The sequence below is a fragment of the Accipiter gentilis genome, chromosome 3, assembly GCF_929443795.1.
Source record: "Accipiter gentilis chromosome 3, bAccGen1.1, whole genome shotgun sequence".
NCBI classification, from domain to species: domain Eukaryota; kingdom Metazoa; phylum Chordata; class Aves; order Accipitriformes; family Accipitridae; genus Astur; species Astur gentilis.
In genome coordinates, this window is record NC_064882.1 from 8450121 (window position 1) to 8469041 (window position 18921).

Sequence of the window (18921 nt, forward strand, 5' to 3'; positions counted from 1 at the left end):
CTTCAGCCCTAGTTCTTGCTCCCAAGAATGGGAACCAGGAGACTCTGCTTACTCTGTGGCTACGGCACTGATGCTTGGACAATTCTCATCCCAAACCTTACAGAAGCTGCTATCCAGAACGGGAATGCTCCTTTACTTTCTGTCACATAGGTAAATTTGCCTTAATATTTCAGGTAGGTTCAAGGATCAGCAACCTTAGCTTCCCTCTTCTGTCCTCCTCTTCTTCCAAAGGAGACTCTGAACAAGAGCTCTTTCTTTGTCAAAGGTAATGCTCCTTGCTTTGGTTATACCTCAATATTTTGCTCTTATCAGAGGACAGAATGTAAATGGAGTATCAAGGAGTAACTTCAGCCATTTACAGTTGGTTTTGAAATTCAAAACACGTCTTGAGAACCCCCTTAGATCTTTACTAATTCAGGCTGTCTCTTCACAAAGGGCCTTGCTCTTAGTCCTTCAGCCCTTCTGAGACTGTTAATGGAATGCTCCTAGCTTGTTGCAAAATAAATTTCTCTGATGCCTAAATAAAGAGCCAGGAGTTTCAATTCTCCTACCCCTGTTTATTTCATTTTCCAAGTCAATTTAATTGTAGGATTTAGTTTTTGGTCTACCAGCAGACACAAATCCATGCCATGAGTTTTAGTATTTAGAGCACTTGTATAATATACGGCCATAACAGCCTGCAGTTCTTCCCTTTTCTTCTCTTACAAATAGTCAACAGCGGCATTTCACTCATCTCAGGGGTGTTGCTATCATGCTCTACTCCGCACGCTCTTTCTAGCTCAACATACATTTTCCCTTGTCCTAATGTCTTGGAGGGTGTAGTGAAATGCTACAAATTCTTATAATCTGTCCAGCTCAGGATCCCATAGCTAAGGAAAAGCTGTTCCTTACTTTCACTTCCAAACTCCTAGAGAAAGTCAAGAAGATGTGCAAGTTCCTAGAAGCTGTGAAGCCAGCAAGGGCTGGCTTCCCGTGCAAGGGAGACAAGGTGTTATTTCCTGCTACAAGGTGATTCTGTGTTCAGGCACAACTGAAGTGCTTAATGGAAGTGCATTTCCAATAAACAACAGCAGTTTTTATTGCTCATAAAAGAGTGGCAGTGAAGGGCCCCGTAAACACCACCTTGAACCAAAAGCCCATGAAGACTGACATCAAGGGCAGAAAGAGCAAAGTAGCAAATGGGCTGTTCAATATGAAACGTGCTGCTGGGTGACCACCTCCAAAGCACCTGTGGATACTTTCCTTTGTGCGCACTTAAATTTCCATCCCATAAACCATAACAAGCCATGAGTCATTGAATCACAGAACCTCCAGAGGTCTTCTCATCCAACCTCATGCTCGAAGCAGGTCTAGGTGCATCAGGTTACCCCGTGCCATGTCCAGGAGAGTTTTGAGGATTTCCAAAATGAGAGCTACTGCCCTCACTGGGCAGCCCATCCCAGGATTTGACAACCCTCACAGTAAGACAAAATTTCCTCATACCAAGTCAGTTTCCCACGTTCCAGCTTGTACCAAATGCTTCTCGTCCTAGCCCTGTGCTCCTCCTAGTAGGTGTGGACAGTAGTTAGATTTCCCTTTAGCCTTGGCTTCTTTAAGGCTGAACAAACTCAGGTCCCTTAGCCCCACTTTGAACATTACGTGGTCCAGCCCCGATCATCTTGGTGGCCCTTTGTTGGACTTACTCCAGTCTGTCAATGTCTTTCTAGCACTGGAAGCCCCAAACTGGACCCAGTAGTCCAGATGTGGTCTCACAACTGGTGAATAGAAGTCAATAGTCACTTCTCAACCTGCTGGCTACACCCTTGATATGTCTTGATACAGACTGTAAGTTAAACTGCATAAGTTGGGTTGTGCTAAATAAGTGAGCCACGTGAACTTTCAATCCCAACTTCCTATTTAAGGCAAGCCTATAAATGAGCTTTTGCTGGGAATATGTATATGTAGTAAGGTGAAATACATAGTCTAGCTTAACAACTTGAAAAAATATCTGTTGGACATATGTTGTTTCTGCTGTAAATCACACTTGTGGAAGTATGGCAGGGTGTAAGAAATTTGGTATACATAGCTTACCTCCAGCAGTATCTGTTTAACTCTCTTTAATGTTAGAGAATTGGCTTGTCAAATTCCATCCAACGTAGAGGTTTTTTCAGAGGCAATAATAAGCATTTCTGCCAGCTCCTCAGAAGTTTAACAATTCTCAGGAGCAAAAGAAAGGTCTGCACGTAGTACCCAGACTTGAAGCAGTAATGATTTCTGTTTCAATCATAGAACTAGGAAAGAATTGCCAGCCTTTGTCCATAAATTGTCCAACATCAGATTTGCTGGAGTGGCAAATAAGGCTTGATGAATATCAGCAGGGCAGAAGAGGCAGCAGCTCTCCCATCCCCTGTCCCCAGACAATGTTCTCCTTATTTCACTTACTGTAAGGAGTAAAAGAAACCACTGCCCCTTGAGCACTGACCTTTAAAAGCAGTGCTGTGCTGCATGTCACTCACTTGAGCCAAACTCTGGCAGTCCTTAATCATGCAAATTTTCCTGGGATGAGTCAGGTTTTAGGGAATGGAGTGTTCTACATAACATAGATGGTCCTTTAAAAATAAAATTGAAAGAAAAAAATAATATCTGAAAACATGACCTTGAGAGAGAATATCTGTCTTGAATCTTTTATATGGTGACAATACGGAGATCATATAGTATAAAATTACACAGGACAAAGATTGTTCTTGCTTAAAAGGCCAGAACAAAAGTGGTTTTGCAGCTAAAGAATCAATTTTCTACCTATATAGACCTGTGAACATTTTGGAATACATTTATAAACTGTCGTTTGTTCTCATTCCCTTTTGTTTTAGATTCTCAGGGGTTCAGTTCTACCGATCTCTCTTTTTCAAATGCCATAGTAAGAAATAGCTGTATGCATACACAAGTGTAATCAATCTGCCTTAGATGACTAAGGGGATAAATACACGCCAGCGAGGAATGTGAGAAATTGATAGATACGTGTAAGTACGAACTTCAAGTTGCTAACAGCAGTACTTCACAGCCAGTGCTGGATAAACAATCAGGTTAGTGCATCTAGTTCAAAAATTAATAACACCAAAGGCTCAATTCAATTGCCTGCTTGCTCGCAGGCTGTGAGGTCGGCACCGTTTACACGTAAGATGAGGCTGCAGAGCTGAGCTCTGTGTTTCAAACGTGGTCTTCTCAAAACATTCAGCACATTGTCGTACACTTGTGTCATTCAGAGCAAGTTAAAACTGTAAAGTCAAGTAGCTTATCCACGAAATGACAGGTTTAAAGTTGCCTATTTAACACCAACACAGCTGGTTTTGTTTACATAAACTAGGATACAGTCTTTAGGTATTAGTCACATTATTTTTCTTTAAGGTCTACATCTTCATTCAGTGTCCCAAATTGGCAATGCTTATGCAATGAGTGCATTCTTGGTGTTTCTTTATGTTCTCAGTATATATTTTGCCATCTCATTCATTCTCTTTACCAGCGTGCTGTCCTTTTTCTGCAGAGAATATAGAAATTGTGATTTCTTCACAGGTTTTTCTGTGGTCATTTCATTACTAGACCTTGACCAGAACTACTCAACTTCTATTAAGATCTACTTTCTGTTATCTGGAATTCAGAGAGGCTGACCAAACATTTAATTGGATTTCAAAATACAAGGAATAAACCAGTTTACTGTATTTTTTGTTGCTTGCATTTTAGACAGTTTTCTCTTCAACCTCATTAAATCCTATTTTTCCTTAATTCCATTTCTTTTAAAACACAGAGATTTCTGTAAACTCCAAAATGCAATGTGGAAGGTGTTCAAAGTTTGGCATACAACCAGTTGTTGCCATTTCTAAAGAGTTTTTAGATGTTCCCAAGGCAAGCATACTCTGTTTATTTTTAGAGCATTCATCATAGAAAATAGATTCTCACATATAGCTTAGAGCTACACGCTTCAGTCCTCAGTTTCCGGTAGCTGGGAAAGCAATATATCTCTAAATGGTTTCCAAAAGTGAGGCAACTCCATCTGCTTGCTGTACAGTTGCTTGTATGTCGGTTAGTTCTAATTCTGGAAATCCTCGGCTGTTAAAAGCAGCAATGCCACTCACCCTTTACTTTGCCTAAAAATTATTCTTGTAACAATTTTGAAAAGTTAAATGTGTTCATAAAATTTAACTGGATGATCATCAAGCTCAGTTTTCAACTTGCTGATGTGGAAGTGTTGAATGAATTGTCTTTGGGAGAAACAGAACTAAGCCGGAAAGATGAAAAACTTTCTCTTATATGTGTTCCCCCCTCTCCGAGTTACATTTCTTAGAATACAGAAAACTGATCATAAAGTTTACATACGTTCTCTTCTCCTTGTAGAGAGTGCATAGAGCACCCAGCTGACTATGCATTACTCAGAAATATATTTTCATGAGCTTTCTTTTCAAAAATATCTATATGATTTTTTTGTTGTTGTTACAATTTGATACTCTTTTCATGAGAAAGGAACTTTCTCAGGTTGCTCTTAAGCTCAAGGAAACGTGTCATCTTTTGACCTTGCTCAGCCAGCCTACATTAAGATGCAGGTGATTGTTGGTACAGTTGGCAACTAGGTCCAAAAGAGATGCTTGGAAGAATCAATATGGATAGGATAACCTACTGCAAATTAAATTCTTTTGTTGAATAATGGTATCCATGAATGAAAACAGCCCTTCTGATAATGCTGTCTGATATATAATGCCATGTAAAACACAATTAAAACCAGTTTCCGCTAATTTATGAAGCTGTGTCATCTGATATTAAGAAAGGGGTTTTTTTCACTTGCAGATAATGGGACAGTGACACAATCGTTAAGAGCCAAGTGAGATCTTTCCCACATGTTGTTGAAAATGAATTAATTCTCATAACTTTTCAGCACATTATTTCAGTTCATTTTTTTCACATTTACACAGAATTTGCAAGCTGTGCTAAACCACTCACTGGCTTAATCCAGAGTCATTCTGTACCTGTGTGTGGCATTTTATGGAATAATGCCATTTCGTAACAATACATGGCATTAAATTAATGGATATCATCTGTAAGCATTTTTTTTGTCCTTGAGAAATTACTTCCACTGCTGAAAAAGTGAAGAAGGAACACTTTCCTTACCTATTATCACTTCAAGTCATTTTAAAAATAAAGTACTTACTGTTTCTTCTGTGCACTCTGTCACAGTTTTGGAACTTCTGAAGAACATCTGTTCTAGGCTAAAAGCAGCAAACCTGTACGGCCCTCTTCTCAAACTGTAATCATATGACTCATACGCTAACAAATGCTGAGAAGTTTCAACCATTCCATCTTCTTCCTGATACACTGACAGGATACTTTCCATTACAGGTGCCACATCTACTAGTTAGTGAAAATATACTGTCCCATTTTTGACTGACGGCACTTTTTGTGAACCAGTTAAGTTTGTCAGCCCAGCTTCACAAGGTTGAAAAAGTGCTCTGATACTTTCATAAAGAGTCTGCCTCCCACTCAGAATTGAACTGGCAGTTTTCTAAATGAACTCTTCGTTTTCCTTTGTTAATTGCCCGTGATTCACACCCACATTTTGCAGAGATTGATGGCATTTTAATTGCCAGGGGTATTTTAGGATGGAGCAGAGGGGATGGGAAGGGAGGCTTCGAAAAAAAGTGCGTACGGGGTTGGCATGTTTGGAAGGCTAACTGTTCTGTGATTGCACACAGCTACGAGATCAGCAGCCAGAGCACCATCTGTGCACAGAGCTTATCCGTGACGCCCGGCTTCGGCACAAAGGAATGTGTCAGCTCCCGCTTTTCCGGATCAGCTGATCTCTGCTTTCCCAGAGACTCAGCATGTCACGGTGCTCGTTCTCGGCAGAGCCTTTTTCTGAAAATGCAAACGTCTGGCTCCTTCTCCCACAAGGAAGTTGCCAGCCCTGAAAGATCTTGCTGGTCTTCACTATCCCTCTGCAGCCTATCTTTAGCCGCAACAGCACTGGGGATCTCTGCTTTCCCAGAGACTCAGCATATCACGGTGCTCGTTCTCGGCAGAGCTTTTTTCTGAAAAGGCAAACTTACGGCTCCTTCTCCCACAAGGAAGCTGCCAGCCCTGAAAGATCTCGCTGGTCTCCACCGTCCCCCTGCAGCCTATCCACAGGCACAACAGCACTGGGGATCTCTGCTTTCCCAGAGACTCAGCATGTCACGGTGTTCGCTCTCAGCAGAGCCTTTTTCTGAAAAGGCAAACTTACGGCTCCTTCTCCCACAAGGATGGTGCAAGCCCTGAATGACCTTGCAGGTCTTCACTATCCCTCTGCAGCCTATCTTTAGCCGCAACAGCAGTGGGGATATCTGCTTTCCCAGAGACTCAGCATGTCACGGTGCTCGTTCTCGGCAGAAGCTTTTTCTGAAAAGGCAAACGTCCGGCTCCTTCTCCCACAAGGAAGCTGCCAGCCCTGAAACCTAATGCAGGAATTCACTATCCCCCTGCAGCCTATCCACAGGCACAAGAGCACTGGGGATCTCTGCTTTCCCGGAGACTCAGCATGTCACGGTGCTCGTTCTCGGCAGAGCCTTTTTCTGAAAAGGCAAACGTCTGGCTCCTTCTCCCACAAGGAAGGTGCCAGCCCTGAAAGATCTCCCTGGTCTTCACCGTCCCCCTGCAGCCTATCCACAGGCACAACAGCTTTTGGGATCTCTGCTTTCCCAGAGACTCAGCATGTCACGGTGCTCGCTCTCGGCAGAAGCTTTTTTCTGAAAAGGCAAACTTACGGCTCCTTCTCCCACAGGGAAGGTGCCAGCCCTGAAAGATCTTCTGGTCTTCACCATCCCTCTGCAGCATATCTTTAGCCGCATCAGCACTGGGGATCTCTGCTTTCCCAGAGACTCAGCATGTCACGGTGCTCGTTCTCGGCAGAAGCTTTTTCTGAAAAGTCAACCGTCTGGCTCCTTCTCCCACAAGGAAGGTGCCAGCCCTAAAGAAATTGCTGGTCTTCACCGCCACCTACAGCCTATTCACAGGCACAACAGCACTGGGGATCTCTGCTTTCCCAGAGACTCTGCATCTCATGGTGCTCGTTCTCGTCAGAAACATTTTCTGAAAAAGTAAACTTACGGCTTTCTGCCGAGAACGAGCACCGTGACATGCTGAGTCTCCGGGAAAGCAGAGATCCCCAGTGCTGTTGTGCCTGTGGATAGGCTGCAGAGGCATAGTGAAGATCAGCAAGATCTTTCAGGGCTGGCACCTTCCTTGCGGGAGAAGGAGCCGTAAGTTTGCTTTTTCGGAAAATGTATCTGCCGAGAACGAGCACCATGAGATGCAGAGTCTCTGGGAAAGCAGAGATCCCCAGTGCTGATGCGGCTAAAGATAGGCTGCAGAAGGATAGTGAAGACCTGCAATTTCTATCAGGGCTGGCTCCTTCCTTGTGGGAGAAGGAGCCAGACGTTTGCCTTTTCAGAAAAAGCTTCTGCCGAGAACGGGCACCGTGACATACTGTGTCTCTGGGAAAGCAGAGATCCCCAGTGCTGTTGCGGCTAATGATAGGCTGCAAAGGGATAGTAAAGACCTGCAAGAGCTTTCAGGGCTGGCAGCTTCCTTGTGGGTGAAGGAGCCGTAAATTTGCCTTTTCAGAAAAAGTTTCTGCCGAGAACGAGCAGCGTGACATGCTAAGTCTCTGGGAAAGCAGAGATCCCCAGTGCTGTTGTGCTTGTGGATAGGCTGCAGGGGGACGGTGAAGACCTGCATTAGCTTTCAGGGCTGGCACCTTCCTTGTGGGAGAAGGAGCCGTAAGTTTGCCTTTTCAGAAAAAGCTTCTGCCGAGAGCGAGCACTGTGACATGCTGAGTCTCTGGGAAAGCAGAGATCCCCAGTGCTGTTGTGCCTGTGGATAGGCTGCAGGGGGATAGTGAAGATCAGCAAGATCTTTCAGTGCTGGCAGCTTCCTTGAGGGAGAAGGAGCCAGACGTTTGCCTTTTAAGAAATAGGCTCTGCCGAGATCGAGCTCCGTGACATGCTGAGTCTCCGGGAAAGCAGAGATCCCCAGTGCTGTTGTGCCTGTGGATAGGCTGCAGAGGGATAGTGAAGATCCGCAAGATCTTTCAGTACTGCCACCTTCCTTGTGGGAGAAGGAGCCAGACGTTTGCCTTTTCAGAAAAAGCTTCTGCCGAGAGCGAGCACCGTGACATGCTGAGTCTCTGGGAAAGCAGAGATCCCCAGTGCTGTTGTGCCTGTGGATACGCTGCAGAGGGATAGTGAAGACCTGCATTAGCTTTCGGGACTGGCACCTTCATTGTGGGAGAAGGAGCCAGACTTTTGCCTTTTCAGAAAAAGCTTCTGCCGAGAGCGAGCACCGTGACATGCTGAGTCTCTGGGAAAGCAGAGATCCCCAGTGCTGTTGTGCCTGTGGATAGGCTGCAGGGGGATAGTGAAGATCTGCATTAGCTTTCAGAGCTGGCACCTTCCTTGTGGGAGAAGGAGCCAGACGTTTGCCTTTTCAGAAAAAGCTTCTGCCGAGAGTGAGCACCGTGACATGCTGAGTCTCTGGGAAAGCAGAGATCCCCAGTGCTGTTGTACCTGTGGATAGGCTGCAGAGGGATAGTGAAGACCAGCAAGATCTTTCAGTGCTGCCACCTTCCTTGTGGGAGAAGGAGCCAGACGTTTGCCTTTTCAGAAAAAAGCTTCTGCCGAGAACGAGCACCGTGAAATGCTGAGTCTCTGGGAAAGCAGAGATCCCCAGTGCTGTTGTGCCTGTGGATAGGCTGCAGGAGGATAGTGAAGAGCTGCATTAGCTTTCAGGCCTGGCACCTTCCTTGTGGGAGAAGGAGCCGTAAGTTTGCCTTTTCAGAAAAAGCTTCTGCCGAGAGCGAGCACCGTGGTATGCTGAGTCTCTAGGAAAGCAGAGATCCCCAGTGCTGTTGCGGCTAAAGATAGGCTGCAGAGGGATAGTGAAGACCAGCAAGATCTTTCAGGGCTGGCACCTACCTTGTGGGAGAAGGAGCCGTAAGTTTGCCTTTTCAGAAAAATGCTTCTGCCGAGAGCGAGCACCGTGACATGCTGAGTCTCTGGGAAAGCAGAGATCCCCAAAGCTGTTGTGCCTGTGGATAGGCTGCAGAGGGATAGTGATTACCAGCAAGATCTTTCAGGGCTGGCACCTTCCTTGTGGGAGAAGGAGCCGTAAGTTTGCCTTCTCAGAAAAAGCTTCTGCCGAGAACGAGCACCGTGACATGCTGAGTCTCTGGGAAAGCAGAGATCCCCAAAGCTGTTGTTCCTGTGGATAGGCTGCAAGGGGATAGTGAAGATCTGCATTAGCTTTCAGAGCTGGCACCTTCCTTGTGGGAGAAGGAGCCAGAGTTTTGCCTTTTCAGAAAAAGCTTCTACCGAGAGCGAGCACCGTGACATGCTGAGTCTCTGGGAAAGCAGAGATCCCCAGTGCTGTTGTGCCTGTGGATAGGCTGCAGAGTGATGGTGAAGAGCAGCAATATCTTTCAGGGCTGGCACCTTCCTTGTGGAAGAAGGAGCCGTAAGTTTGCCTTCTCAGAAAAAGCTTCTGCCGAGAACGAGCACCGTGACATGCTGAGTCTCTGGGAAAGCAGAGATCCCCAGTGCTGTTATGGCTGTGGATAAGCTGCAGGCGGATAGTGAAAAACTGCATTAATTTTCAGGGCTGGCACCTTCCCTGTGGGAGAAGGAGCCGTAAGTTTGCCTTTTCAGAAAAAGCTTCTGCCGAGAACGAGCACCGTGACATGCTGAGTCTCTGGGAAAGCAGAGATCCCCAATGCTGTTGCAGCTAAAGATAGGCTGCAGGGGGATAGTGAAGACCAGCAAGATCTTTCAGGGCTGGCACCTTCCTTGTGGGAGAAGGAGCCGTAAGTTCGCCTTTTCAGAAAAAAGCTTCTGCCGAGAGCGAGCACCGTGACATGCTGAGTCTCTGGGAAAGCAGAGATCCCCAGTGCTGTTGTGCCTGTGGATAGTCTGAAGAGGGATAGTGAAGACCAGCAAGATCTTTCAGGGCTGGCACCTACCTTGTGGGAGAAGGAGACGAAAGTTTGCCTTTTCAGAAAAAAGCTTCTGCCGAGAGCGAGCACCGTGACATGCTGAGTCTCTGGGAAAGCAGAGATCCCCAATGCTGTTGTGCCTGTGGATAGGCTGCAGAGGGATACTGAATACCAGCAAGATCTTTCAGGGCTAGCACCTTCCTTGTGGGAGAAGGAGCCAGACGTTTGCCTTCTCAGAAAAAGCTTCTGCCGAGAACGAGCACCGTGACATGCTGAGTCTCTGGGAAAGCAGAGATCCCCAATGCTGTTGCAGCTAAAGATAGGCTGCAGGGGGATAGTGAAGACCAGCAAGATCTTTCAGGGCTGGCACCTTCCTTGTGGGAGAAGGAGCCGTAAGATCGCCTTTTCAGAAAAAAGCTTCTGCCGAGAGCGAGCACCGTGACATGCTGAGTCTCTGGGAAAGCAGAGATCCCCAATGCTGTTGTGCCTAAAGATAGGCTGCAGGGGGATAGTGAAGACCAGCAAGATCTTTCAGGGCTGGCACCTTCCTTGTGGGAGAAGGAGCCGTAAGTTTGCCTTTTCAGAAAAAAGCTTCTGCCGAGAGCGAGCACCGTGACATGCTGAGTCTCTGGGAAAGCAGAGATCCCCAAAGCTGTTGTGCCTGTGGATAGGCTGCAGAGGGATAGTGAATACCAGCAAGATCTTTCAGGGCTAGCACCTTCCTTGTGGGAGAAGGAGCCAGACGTTTGCCTTCTCAGAAAAAGCTTCTGCCGAGAACGAGCACCGTGACATGCTGAGTCTCTGGGAAAGCAGAGATCCCCAATGCTGTTGTTCCTGTGGATAGGCTGCAGAGGGATAGTGAAGACCAGCAAGATCTTTCAGGGCTGGCACCTTCCTTGTGGGAGAAGGAGCCGTAAGTTTGCCTTTTCAGAAAAAAGCTTCTGCCGAGAGCGAGCACCGTGACATGCTGAGTCTCTGGGAAAGCAGAGATCCCCAAAGCTGTTGTGCCTGTGGATAGGCTGCAGAGGGATAGTGAATACCAGCAAGATCTTTCAGGGCTAGCACCTTCCTTGTGGGAGAAGGAGCCAGACGTTTGCCTTCTCAGAAAAAGCTTCTGCCGAGAACGAGCACCGTGACATGCTGAGTCTCTGGGAAAGCAGAGATCCCCAGTGCTGTTGTGCCTGTGGATAGGCTGCAGAGGGATAGTGAATACCAGCAAGATCTTTCAGGGCTAGCACCTTCCTTGTGGGAGAAGGAGCCAGACGTTTGCCTTTTCAGAAAAAAGCTTCTCCCGAGAACGAGCACCGTGACATGCTGAGCCTCTGGGAAAGCAGAGATCCCCAGTGCTGTTGCGGCTAAAGATAGGCTGCAGGGGGATAGTGAAGACCAGCAAGATCTTTCAGGGCTGGCACCTTCCTTGTGGGAGAAGGAGCCGTAAGTTTGCCTTTTCAGAAAAAAGCTTCTGCCGAGAACGAGCACCGTGACATGCTGTGTCTCTGGGAAAGCAGAGATCCCCAAAGCTGTTGTGCCTGTGGATAGGCTGCAGAGGGATAGTGAATACCAGCAAGATCTTTCAGGGCTAGCACCTTCCTTGTGGGAGAAGGAGCCACACATTTGCCTTCTCAGAAAAAGCTTCTGCCGAGAACAAGCACCGTGACATGCTGAGTCTCTGGGAAAGCAGAGATCCCCAATGCTGTTGCGGCTAAAGATAGGCTGCAGGGGGATAGTGAAGACCAGCAAGATCTTTCAGGACTGGCACCTTCCTTGTGGGAGAAGGAGCCGTAAGTTTGCCTTTTCAGAAAAAAGCTTCTGCCGAGAGCGAGCACCGTGACATGCTGAGTCTCTGGGAAAGCAGAGATCCCCAAAGCTGTTGTTCCTGTGGATAGGCTGCAGAGGGATAGTGAATACCAGCAAGATCTTTCAGGGCTAGCACCTTCCTTGTGGGAGAAGGAGCCACACTTTTGCCTTCTCAGAAAAAGCTTCTGCCGAGAACGAGCACCGTGACATGCTGAGTCTCTGGGAAAGCAGAGATCCCCAATGCTGTTGCGGCTAAAGATAGGCTGCAGGGGGATAGTGAAGACCAGCAAGATCTTTCAGGGCTGGCACCTTCCTTGTGGGAGAAGGAGCCGTAAGTTTGCCTTTTCAGAAAAAGGCTCTGGCAAGAGTAAGCACCGTGACATGCTGAGTCTCTGGGAAAGCAGAGATCCCCAGTGCTGTTGTGCCTGTGGATAGGCTGCAGAGGGATAGTGAAGACCAGCAAGATCTTTCAGGGCTGCACCTACCTTGTGGGAGAAGGAGCCGAAAGTTTTCCTTTTCAGAAAAAAGCTTCTGTCGTGAACGAGCACCGTGACATGCTGAGTCTCCGGGAAAGCAGAGATCCCCAGTGCTGTTGTGCCTGTGGATAGGCTGCAGAGGGATAGTGAAGATCCGCAAGATCTTTCAGTGCTGCTACCTTCCTTGTGGGAGAAGGAGCCAGACGTTTGCCTTTTCAGAAAAAGCTTCTGCCGAGAGCGAGCACCGTGACATGCTGAGTCTCTGGGAAAGCAGAGATCCCCAGTGCTGTTGTGCCTGTGGATAGGCTGCAGAGGGATAGTGAAGATCAGCAAGATCTTTCAGTGCTGGCAGCTTCGTTGTGGGAGAAGGAGCCAGACGTTTGCCTTTTCAGAAATATGCTCTGCCGAGATCGAGCACCGTGACATGCTGAGTCTCCGGGAAAGCAGAGATCCCCAGTGCTCTTGTGCCTGTGGATAGGCTGCAGAGGGATACTGAAGATCAGCAAGATCTTCAGGGCTGGCAGCTTCCTTGTGGGAGAAGGAGCCAGAAGTTTGCCTTTTCAGAAAAAGCTTCTGCCGAGAGCGAGCACCGTGACATGCTGAGTCTCTGGGAAAGCAGAGATCCCCAGTGCTGTTGTGCCTATGGATAGGCTGCAGAGGGATAGTGAAGACCTGCATTAGCTTTCGGGACTGGCACCTTCATTGTGGGAGAAGGAGCCAGACTATTGCCTTTTCAGAAAAAGCTTCTGCCGAGAGCGAGCACCATGACATGCTGAGTCTCTGGGAAAGCAGAGATCCCCAAAGCTGTTGTGCCTGTGGATAGGCTGCAGAGGGATAGTGAAAAACTGCATTAGTTTTCAGGGCTGGCACCTTCCCTGTGGGAGAAGGAGCCGTAAGTTTGCCTTTTCAGAAAAAAGCTTCTGCCGAGAGCGAGCACCGTGACATGCTGAGTCTCTGGGAAAGCAGAGATCCCAAAAGCTGTTGTGCCTGTGGATAGGCTGCAGAGGGATAGTGAAAAACTGCATTAGTTTTCAGGGCTGGCACCTTCCCTGTGGGAGAAGGAGCCGTAAGTTTGCCTTTTCAGAAAAAAGCTTCTGCCGAGAGCGAGCACCGTGACATGCTGAGTCTCTGGGAAAGCAGAGATCCCCAAAGCTGTTGTGCCTGTGGATAGGCTGCAGAGGGATAGTGAAAAACTGCATTAGTTTTCAGGGCTGGCACCTTCCCTGTGGGAGAAGGAGCCGTAAGTTTGCCTTTTCAGAAAAAAGCTTCTGCCGAGAGCGAGCACCGTGACATGCTGAGTCTCTGGGAAAGCAGAGATCCCCAAAGCTGTTGTGCCTGTGGATAGGCTGCAGAGGGATAGTGAAAAACTGCATTAGTTTTCAGGGCTGGCACCTTCCCTGTGGGAGAAGGAGCCGTAAGTTTGCCTTTTCAGAAAAAAGCTTCTGCCGAGAGCGAGCACCGTGACATGCTGAGTCTCTGGGAAAGCAGAGATCCCCAAAGCTGTTGTGCCTGTGGATAGGCTGCAGAGGGATAGTGAAAAACTGCATTAGTTTTCAGGGCTGGCACCTTCCCTGTGGGAGAAGGAGCCGTAAGTTTGCCTTTTCAGAAAAAAGCTTCTGCTGAGAGCGAGCACCGTGACATGCTGAGTCTCTGGGAAAGCAGAGATCCCCAAAGCTGTTGTGCCTGTGGATAGGCTGCAGAGGGATAGTGAAAAACTGCATTAGTTTTCAGGGCTGGCACCTTCCCTGTGGGAGAAGGAGCCGTAAGTTTGCCTTTTCAGAAAAAAGCTTCTGCCGAGAGCGAGCACCGTGACATGCTGAGTCTCTGGGAAAGCAGAGATCCCCAAAGCTGTTGTGCCTGTGGATAGGCTGCAGAGGGATAGTGAAAAACTGCATTAGTTTTCAGGGCTGGCACCTTCCCTGTGGGAGAAGGAGCCGTAAGTTTGCCTTTTCAGAAAAAAGCTTCTGCCGAGAGCGAGCACCGTGACATGCTGAGTCTCTGGGAAAGCAGAGATCCCAAAAGCTGTTGTGCCTGTGGATAGGCTGCAGAGGGATAGTGAATACCAGCAAGATCTTTCAGGGCTGGCACCTTCCTTGTGGGAGAAGGAGCCGTAAGTTTGCCTTTTCAGAAAAAGGCTCTGGCGAGAGTGAGCACCGTGACATGCTGAGTCTCTGGGAAAGCAGAGATCCCCAAAGCTGTTGTGCCTGTGGATAGGCTGCAGAGGGATAGTGAAAAACTGCATTAGTTTTCAGGGCTGGCACCTTCCCTGTGGGAGAAGGAGCCGTAAGTTTGCCTTTTCAGAAAAAAGCTTCTGCCGAGAGCGAGCACCGTGACATGCTGAGTCTCTGGGAAAGCAGAGATCCCCAAAGCTGTTGTGCCTGTGGATAGGCTGCAGAGGGATAGTGAAAAACTGCATTAGTTTTCAGGGCTGGCACCTTCCCTGTGGGAGAAGGAGCCGTAAGTTTGCCTTTTCAGAAAAAAGCTTCTGCCGAGAGCGAGCACCGTGACATGCTGAGTCTCTGGGAAAGCAGAGATCCCCAAAGCTGTTGTGCCTGTGGATAGGCTGCAGAGGGATAGTGAATACCAGCAAGATCTTTCAGGGCTGGCACCTTCCCTGTGGGAGAAGGAGCCGTAAGTTTGCCTTTTCAGAAAAAAGCTTCTGCCGAGAGCGAGCACCGTGACATGCTGAGTCTCTGGGAAAGCAGAGATCCCCAAAGCTGTTGTGCCTGTGGATAGGCTGCAGAGGGATAGTGAAAAACTGCATTAGTTTTCAGGGCTGGCACCTTCCCTGTGGGAGAAGGAGCCGTAAGTTTGCCTTTTCAGAAAAAAGCTTCTGCCGAGAGCGAGCACCGTGACATGCTGAGTCTCTGGGAAAGCAGAGATCCCCAAAGCTGTTGTGCCTGTGGATAGGCTGCAGAGGGATAGTGAAAAACTGCATTAGTTTTCAGGGCTGGCACCTTCCCTGTGGGAGAAGGAGCCGTAAGTTTGCCTTTTCAGAAAAAAGCTTCTGCCGAGAGCGAGCACCGTGACATGCTGAGTCTCTGGGAAAGCAGAGATCCCCAAAGCTGTTGTGCCTGTGGATAGGCTGCAGAGGGATAGTGAAAAACTGCATTAGTTTTCAGGGCTGGCACCTTCCCTGTGGGAGAAGGAGCCGTAAGTTTGCCTTTTCAGAAAAAAGCTTCTGCAGAGAGCGAGCACCGTGACATGCTGAGTCTCTGGGAAAGCAGAGATCCCAAAAGCTGTTGTGCCTGTGGATAGGCTGCAGAGGGATAGTGAAAAACTGCATTAGTTTTCAGGGCTGGCACCTTCCCTGTGGGAGAAGGAGCCGTAAGTTTGCCTTTTCAGAAAAAAGCTTCTGCCGAGAGCGAGCACCGTGACATGCTGAGTCTCTGGGAAAGCAGAGATCCCAAAAGCTGTTGTGCCTGTGGATAGGCTGCAGAGGGATAGTGAATACCAGCAAGATCTTTCAGGGCTGGCACCTTCCTTGTGGGAGAAGGAGCCGTAAGTTTGCCTTTTCAGAAAAAGGCTCTGGCGAGAGTGAGCACCGTGACATGCTGAGTCTCTGGGAAAGCAGAGATCCCCAAAGCTGTTGTGCCTGTGGATAGGCTGCAGAGGGATAGTGAAAAACTGCATTAGTTTTCAGGGCTGGCACCTTCCCTGTGGGAGAAGGAGCCGTAAGTTTGCCTTTTCAGAAAAAAGCTTCTGCCGAGAGCGAGCACCGTGACATGCTGAGTCTCTGGGAAAGCAGAGATCCCCAAAGCTGTTGTGCCTGTGGATAGGCTGCAGAGGGATAGTGAAAAACTGCATTAGTTTTCAGGGCTGGCACCTTCCCTGTGGGAGAAGGAGCCGTAAGTTTGCCTTTTCAGAAAAAAGCTTCTGCCGAGAGCGAGCACCGTGACATGCTGAGTCTCTGGGAAAGCAGAGATCCCCAAAGCTGTTGTGCCTGTGGATAGGCTGCAGAGGGATAGTGAATACCAGCAAGATCTTTCAGGGCTGGCACCTTCCTTGTGGGAGAAGGAGCCGTAAGTTTGCCTTTTCAGAAAAAGGCTCTGCCGAGAGCGAGCACCGTGACATGCTGAGTCTCTGGGAAAGCAGAGATCCCCAAAGCTGTTGTGCCTGTGGATAGGCTGCAGAGGGATAGTGAAAAACTGCATTAGTTTTCAGGGCTGGCACCTTCCCTGTGGGAGAAGGAGCCGTAAGTTTGCCTTTTCAGAAAAAAGCTTCTGCCGAGAGCGAGCACCGTGACATGCTGAGTCTCTGGGAAAGCAGAGATCCCCAAAGCTGTTGTGCCTGTGGATAGGCTGCAGAGGGATAGTGAAAAACTGCATTAGTTTTCAGGGCTGGCACCTTCCTTGTGGGAGAAGGAGCCGTAAGTTTGCCTTTTCAGAAAAAAGCTTCTGCTGAGAGCGAGCACCGTGACATGCTGAGTCTCTGGGAAAGCAGAGATCCCCAAAGCTGTTGTGCCTGTGGATAGGCTGCAGAGGGATAGTGAAAAACTGCATTAGTTTTCAGGGCTGGCACCTTCCCTGTGGGAGAAGGAGCCGTAAGTTTGCCTTTTCAGAAAAAAGCTTCTGCCGAGAGCGAGCACCGTGACATGCTGAGTCTCTGGGAAAGCAGAGATCCCAAAAGCTGTTGTGCCTGTGGATAGGCTGCAGAGGGATAGTGAAAAACTGCATTAGTTATCAGGGCTGGCACCTTCCCTGTGGGAGAAGGAGCCGTAAGTTTGCCTTTTCAGAAAAAAGCTTCTGCCGAGAGCGAGCACCGTGACATGCTGAGTCTCTGGGAAAGCAGAGATCCCCAAAGCTGTTGTGCCTGTGGATAGGCTGCAGAGGGATAGTGAAAAACTGCATTAGTTTTCAGGGCTGGCACCTTCCCTGTGGGAGAAGGAGCCGTAAGTTTGCCTTTTCAGAAAAAAGCTTCTGCCGAGAGCGAGCACCGTGACATGCTGAGTCTCTGGGAAAGAAGAGATCCCCAAAGCTGTTGTGCCTGTGGATAGGCTGCAGAGGGATAGTGAAAAACTGCATTAGTTTTCAGGGCTGGCACCTTCCCTGTGGGAGAAGGAGCCGTAAGTTTGCCTTTTCAGAAAAAAGCTTCTGCCGAGAGCGAGCACCGTGACATGCTGAGTCTCTGGGAAAGCAGAGATCCCCAAAGCTGTTGTGCCTGTGGATAGGCTGCAGAGGGATAGTGAAAAACTGCATTAGTTTTCAGGGCTGGCACCTTCCCTGTGGGAGAAGGAGCCGTAAGTTTGCCTTTTCAGAAAAAAGCTTCTGCCGAGAGCGAGCACCGTGACATGCTGAGTCTCTGGGAAAGCAGAGATCCCCAAAGCTGTTGTGCCTGTGGATAGGCTGCAGAGGGATAGTGAAAAACTGCATTAGTTTTCAGGGCTGGCACCTTCCCTGTGGGAGAAGGAGCCGTAAGTTTGCCTTTTCAGAAAAAAGCTTCTGCTGAGAGCGAGCACCGTGACATGCTGAGTCTCTGGGAAAGCAGAGATCCCCAAAGCTGTTGTGCCTGTGGATAGGCTGCAGAGGGATAGTGAAAAACTGCATTAGTTTTCAGGGCTGGCACCTTCCCTGTGGGAGAAGGAGCCGTAAGTTTGCCTTTTCAGAAAAAAGCTTCTGCCGAGAGCGAGCACCGTGACATGCTGAGTCTCTGGGAAAGCAGAGATCCCCAAAGCTGTTGTGCCTGTGGATAGGCTGCAGAGGGATAGTGAAAAACTGCATTAGTTTTCAGGGCTGGCACCTTCCCTGTGGGAGAAGGAGCCGTAAGTTTGCCTTTTCAGAAAAAAGCTTCTGCCGAGAGCGAGCACCGTGACATGCTGAGTCTCTGGGAAAGCAGAGATCCCCAAAGCTGTTGTGCCTGTGGATAGGCTGCAGAGGGATAGTGAATACCAGCAAGATCTTTCAGGGCTGGCACCTTCCTTGTGGGAGAAGGAGCCGTAAGTTTGCCTTTTCAGAAAAAGGCTCTGGCGAGAGTGAGCACCGTGACATGCTGAGTCTCTGGGAAAGCAGAGATCCCCAAAGCTGTTGTGCCTGTGGATAGGCTGCAGAGGGATAGTGAAAAACTGCATTAGTTTTCAGGGCTGGCACCTTCCCTGTGGGAGAAGGAGCCGTAAGTTTGCCTTTTCAGAAAAAAGCTTCTGCCGAGAGCGAGCACCGTGACATGCTGAGTCTCTGGGAAAGCAGAGATCCCCAAAGCTGTTGTGCCTGTGGATAGGCTGCAGAGGGATAGTGAATACCAGCAAGATCTTTCAGGGCTGGCACCTTCCTTGTGGTAGAAGGAGCCGTAAGTTTGCCTTTTCAGAAAAAGGCTCTGGCGAGAGTGAGCACCGTGACATGCTGAGTCTCTGGGAAAGCAGAGATCCCCAAAGCTGTTGTGCCTGTGGATAGGCTGCAGAGGGATAGTGAAAAACTGCATTAGTTTTCAGGGCTGGCACCTTCCCTGTGGGAGAAGGAGCCGTAAGTTTGCCTTTTCAGAAAAAAGCTTCTGCCGAGAGCGAGCACCGTGACATGCTGAGTCTCTGGGAAAGCAGAGATCCCAAAAGCTGTTGTGCCTGTGGATAGGCTGCAGAGGGATAGTGAAAAACTGCATTAGTTTTCAGGGCTGGCACCTTCCCTGTGGGAGAAGGAGCCGTAAGTTTGCCTTTTCAGAAAAAAGCTTCTGCCG